Raw genomic sequence first — 6,676 nt, 5'->3', positions numbered from 1 at the left:
ATAACAAGATTTTTCAAGTATGGTAGATATAGTCATTTCAAGGGACCAGCTTTAGTATCATAAGTAATTCTACATTCCTTAGTTTTCATATTGAAAATCTAAGACTATACAGTTTTATGGGATCAATATATATATATAGGTTTCCCAGGTGGTGCTAGTGGTAAAGAACCTGCCTGCCGATGCAGGAGACATAGAGACATGGGTTTGATCCCTGGGTCTGGCAGATCCCCTGGAGGAGGGCATGGCACCCCACCTGGGTATTCTTGCCTGAAGCATCCCTTGGGCAGAGGAGTCTAGCAGACTACAGTCCGTGGTATTGCAAATAGTCGGACACAACTGAGCAACCAAGCACGCATATTTCTGGAATATATTTCTGGAATCGTAAATCTTCCTTCAACTCTATGATTCTACAAATGTAAAACTTTGAGATGCCAAATGATTTTTAATCTATTTTTATCTGTTATCCATTGCAATTATATTTGCTTTTATAGTGAATTACATGAGATTATTATTACTCTCCTGGTCAATGTAACTTTTCCTATATATTTTAACAACTGATTTTTTAAAATATCAACAGCTAAGTTCCACAACAACTAAGTCAACTTAATCATTTTTAGTAAGTTGATATACTAACATCATTTTTATAGTATGCAAAAATGTCCAGTATGTGCAAAAGCTACAAACTTTTTGTAGAACATAATTTTATATACTTGTTTTGTTCAGACTTTTTCCTACCGTTATACAGTAACCTAGAATGCAAATCTTTTGGTTGAATGCAATGATACCAAACATGCTTTGCTCTCAACTACATGATGAACTGAAGTGAAAGTCACTCTTTGCAACCCTATGAACTGTAGTGCATCAGGCTCCTCCTTCCATGGAATTCTCCAGGCAAGAATACCACAGTGGGTAGCCATTCCCTTGTAGAGGGGAACTTTCCAACCCAGGGATCGAACCCAGGTCTCCTGCATTGTAGGCAGACTCTTTAACATCTGAGCCACCAGGGAAGCCATAACTACATAATAACCTAAGATATTTTTTTCTCCTAGAGAGTAGACTGCTATTCACAGTGACAACATAAATTTCTGTCTTGTGATTTTTTTTTTAATTCTAAAGTGACTATTATTTTTGGCATTTAGCTTGTCACAATCACCAGGAAAAAATTTACCTAAAAGATTATTCTGAATTTTCTAGATCCTTGATATGAATTATGTATTTAAAGCCTGTAAAATTAATAAAACTAAGTTTCAATGCTTTCAAAGAACCTACAAAGCTGTAATACTGTCTTTCTTGTTCTCAGATTAGGTTCACAAAAGCATTCCTTCTATCACAGTTCCATTCATACATAAGAAGGAACAAAGGAGGAAAAGAAGGGAAGAAAGGAGGGGATGTGGGGGCGGGGCAGGAGGGAGAAAGGAAGGAAGGAAAAATCTAGAAGGGAGGGAAGGAAAAAGGAAGACAGAAAGTGAAAGGGAGGTGGGAAAGGAGAAGGAGGGAAGAAGAGAGTTTTCAATGGTTTAACTTGAACTTAATCCTAATGCCACAGAGGCATTTCTTCCATGTGAATACATACATGCTTTTTAAAGCTGACTGACTGATTGTATAGCTACTCTGGAAAGCAGTTTGCAATTTCTGGCTTCCCTGGTGGCTCAGAGGGTAAAGCGTCTGACTGCAATGCAGGAGATCTGGATTCGATCTCTGGGTGGGGAAGATCCCCTGGAGAAGGCAATGGCAACCCACTCCAGTATTCTTGCCTGGAGAATCTCATGGATGGAGGAGCCTGGTAGGCTACAGCCCACTGGGTTGCAAAGAGTCAGACACAACTGAGCGACTTCACTTTCACTTTTCAAAAAACTGAAAGTCAATTACTCTATGCCCCAGCTCTTGCACTCCTGGGCATTTATCCCAGAGAAATGAAGATTTATGTTTACAATAAAAACTATACACAAATGTTTACAATAGCTTTATTCATAATAGGCAAAAACTGGAAACAACCAAGATAGAGCTCAATCAGTCAATGGTTAAACAAATTATTATATAGTCACATTGTGGAATACTAAATGACAATTAAAAGGAACGGACTCTTGATAGAACCATCAACTTGGATTGACTCTTTAAAAAATTATGGTGATTGAGAAAAAATTATTCTCAAAAAGTCACATACTCCCTGGTTTCACTTATAGAATATCTGCAAAATGATAACATTGTAGATGGTGTGTGCTAAGTCACTTCAGTCGTGTCCAACTCTTTGCAACCTCCTGGACTGTAGCCTGCCAGGCTCCTCTCTCTATGAGATTCTCCCGGCAAAAATACTGGAATGGGTTGCCATTTCCTCCACCAGGGCACCTTTCTGAGCCAGGGATCAAACCCGTGTCTCTTAAGTCTCCTGCATTGTCAGGCAGGTCCTTTACCACTAGGAGAACAAACTAGTGATTGACAGAGGAAAAGGAGGGAGTGGGTGGGAAGAAAGTGGATGTGGCTATGAAAAGGTACCATGAAGGACCCTTGCCATGATAGAAATGCCTTTTAGCTTCCCTTAAATCATTGTTAACAACCTGTTTGTGGTATTTGTAAGATGTTACCACTAGGGTAAAATAGGTAAAAGTTATAAGAGATATGCGCACATTGTTTCTTAAAACTGAATGTGAACATACAGTTATCTCAAAGTAAATAGTTGAATTTAAAAATATCTACTGAAAGATAGCCAGTGGGAATTTGCTGTATGACTCAGGGAACCCAGATCCATTGCTCTGTGACAACCTAGAGGGGTGGGATGGGGTGAGAGATGAGAAGGAGGTTCAAGAGGGAGAAGACATGTGTATACTTGTCACTGATTCATGTTGATGCATGGCAGAAACCATTACAATATTGTAAAGTAATTATCTTCCAATTAAAATAAAAATTTAATAATATATATATTTAACATAAAATTAGAGCTTCCAAGCTTCTCAGACTTTAACAGCAAAGGCAGTACAGCTTGAAATTCTTATAGTGGGATTCAGGATATCTTTCATTATGATTGGTAGCCTTCTGAATATAATATTTTTTCAAGAAGAATATACAATATAACTATATTTGTTGTTTAGTCTCCAAGACATGTCTGACTCTTTGTGACTCCATGGACTGTAGGCCACCAGGATTCTCTGTCCATGGGGTTTCCCAGGCAAGAATACTGGAATGGGTTGCCATTTGTGTCTCCAAATGTAGCTATTAATGGCCTGGTGAATCAAGTATACATGTGATTGATGAAAATGTTGACATTAATATTTTTATCCTCTAATCATGGCATACAGCATGCTCTTATCATTTTTATAATGATCAGTCACTTACCTACATTTGGTAACTACCTTGGCACATTTTCCACTGTCTGTGTTTCCTCATTCACTATTATGCTTTATATCTGTTTATCTTTGGCAGAATTATGTACAATTAAAAGACTTTTTGTCCCCCTGGGAGCTACAGAATTATAAATAAGTAAGCAATTTATAATGAAGGGAAAAGTTATATTTACTGGCAAGTTTGGTTACCAGGTATTATGTTGTCAAGCATTTTTTATAATCATATTTAAGCATGAAATACACATTCCAAAAATAAAATTTTAACATTATTGTTAACAAACAGTTTAGTCTTATCCCACCCCCAGGAATTTAAGAATAAAGGTACGTATTCTTAGATATTTGACTTACATACATTAATTTACTACTAATGCAAACTGGCCATTAATTTGTTAAATGTAAATTGCTAATATTAGGGTCATTTCTGATGCCATATATTATGGTTTTAAGGTTAATGTTAAAGCCTTAGGACATTTTCAACTGCCAAATATTGCAGATTAAAGATTACAGAGAATTTCCTCTAGTTATTTTTCCTTTTCTCTACCAGCAAGAGTTAAAGTATTTATAATTTCTACAATATGTCACTAAGGTATTCATGCATAGTTACCATAATTCTGGCAATATGTAAAACTCAATAGATTTTTATTCTATACCTGTGCATTCCAGTCCCCTTTCTCATTTTGCAGGAAAATGTGTTTCTTTAAAAAATTCTCTCTTCTATTAAAAACTGTTCTCAAAAGCTCAATGGAAAAAAATATTACTTGCAATATTAAGCTTTCCATCCATTTCCCATATTTGTGCTGACCAAGAGGATCCACACAGAGCAGCATCATTGAAAGCAATCTTATATTCGCTACTCCCTTAGGCTGTCTCCACTGTACATATTTATGGAAAGTTGGCACAGTTGATAAAGAATCCACCTGCCAATGCAGGAGACGCAAGAGATGTGGGTTTGATCCCTGAGTTAGGAAGATCCCCTTGAGGAGGAAATGGCAGCCCACTCCAGTATTCTTGCCTGGAAAATTTCATGGACAGAAGAGCCTGGTAGATGAGATTGAGAAGAGTCAGACATGATTGAGTGTACACGTTCACACATACATTAAGAATGAAGCTTGAAAAAGTTAAATGAAGCAGAATAGCAGAGGCCACTGAATCTATAAATGAGCATTATTTCCACATACATAAATGTGTTATGAATTATAAAATAGGAGCTGCAGAAGACAGAAATTAATTAGTGCAATATTTTCAAATTCGAACATGAACGTGCAGCATAGTTTCTTCTGAGCCAAAGAGATAATCTCACTAACTAGAAAGCTACTAGTCATTTGACTTTTATTAAGAAGGAAAATCTACTGAGGATTGCCTCCTACCATGTTTTAAACTGTTGACCATTGTTAATGAATGGACTTCTTCATGAGCCAAGAATATCAGGGCCCAGAAAATACGTTTATATAAACTGTCTCCACTGTCACTTGAATATGATTAATGACATAAATGGCTTAATGTCTTTTAAGGTATTTTGGGTTATTTGGGGTGTTTATTGTTCAGGACCCTCATTCCCACTGCATGCATACACATATACACAGTCCTTAAAAAGTTACTTGTATTGTCTTAGGTTTCAAGAATTTCCATTAATTTACAATAAGAAAGTCTCTTTTGGAACAACATTAGTAAGTGAAACATATCATCTCACTATTAAAGTACTTGTGAGAACAAAGGCTGGCAGTTTCTTATTAAAACACACACACACACACAAATGCAAGCTAGAATACTCTGAACAACATAATGGAAGTACATTAAAAAAAAAAAAGAATCAACAAAGTAAAACAGAGGGGAAAAAAAGCACAGTGGATATGCTATTATAGCATTCATAATTATAATCAATAGACTATATAGTATATGTGTGTAGCTGATTACACTCAGCAACACATAACCAAGAAAGGGAATGCTGTTTCCAAAGGAAGCTTGACTTGATCAACTGTAAATGTTGAAAGGCTGTGATCTAAGCAAACTGAAACAATGAAAGAAGAATCAAGTGCAAGCTCATTGGATCAGCAGTGCCCAAGGTACCTTCCCTGCTTTCAGTGGGGATTTGCTTCAGTAAAACCTCTTGTGTCAGAGTGATGGCAACAAACAAACCTTCTCCAAAGAGAAGTAGGGGCGGGCTGTAAGGAAAATAGCAAGAATGAAAACCAGACAAAAAGTTACCACCCTTGCCACTCTTACACTGCAGGGGAATCAATGGAGGGGGATGAATGGGTGAAAGCCATGGCTCTCTCTGGTCCTCAATTGGACATAGCTAATCCCCCGTGACCTTTGGGGAAGCTGAAGGCATAAAATGACCCCAATCATCAAAAGCACCATTAGAATGAAGAGCACAAAACCGTGACTATGGTTAGAAAACGCAGACAATGAAGAGAATATGGAGGAAATTTGTCCCTTTAGCAGCTGAGTGAATGCTGCCTCAGAGATTCCCATAATGGTTGCAGATGGACAGCGGTCATCACTGGCAGGACAGTTGGGAGAGGGTGGGCTGGGGAGGAGCTGGAATTTATCACGTGACCTTGGGCCCAACTTGCAAGTGTTTCAGGCTTTCCCCTCCTTCTTCCAATTTACCAGCAGTTTCTATGTGTCTTTAGGAGAGAGCAAAAGAAGGGCAGGGGTTGAGACAGCAGTGGGCAAGGAAAAAAAAAAGAAAGGAAGTTGCCCTAAGAGTGAGGAATTCGGTAGGGTAATTTCAATATCATGTTGTATTTTTTTCCTTAAGAAATAAAATTGAGTGAATTCCTCCTTGTCAGCATAAAGCAACCAAGCAATTAGGCAGACTAAAAATAAAGCCTGCAGTTCAAGAGGTTTGCCATTTATATGAAATGCTATCTATGTGGAAGTACATCCTGAATGATTTAGCAGGGAATTCTGTGTGAATGGGCTTCACTCAGATGGTAAAGAATCTGCCTGCAATGCGAGAGACCTAGGTTCGATCCCTGGGTCAGGAGGATCCCCTGGAGAAGGGAATGGCAACCCACTCCAGTATTCTTGCCTGGAGAATTCCATGGACAGAAGAGCCTGGAAGGCTCTGTGGGGTGGCAAAGAGTTGGACATGGCTAAGTGACTTTCGCTTTATTCATCTTTTATCTTATATAAACTCATACTTGGCACATTAAAACAAAAATAGAATGTGCTTTTCTCATTTCAAGAAGCGAGTATGTAGGGGTTTTTTTCCCCCCCATTAAGAACATTAAATGATCCTTTTAATATTGATTTTAAATTTAAGTGTTAATCGCGCAGTTGTGCCTGATTCTTTGTGACCCCATGGACTGCAGCCCATCAGACTCCTCTGT

Source organism: Budorcas taxicolor, chromosome 1 (genome assembly GCF_023091745.1).
Source record: "Budorcas taxicolor isolate Tak-1 chromosome 1, Takin1.1, whole genome shotgun sequence".
NCBI classification, from domain to species: Eukaryota; Metazoa; Chordata; class Mammalia; order Artiodactyla; family Bovidae; genus Budorcas; species Budorcas taxicolor.
Note: the sequence above shows the minus strand (reverse complement) of the source record.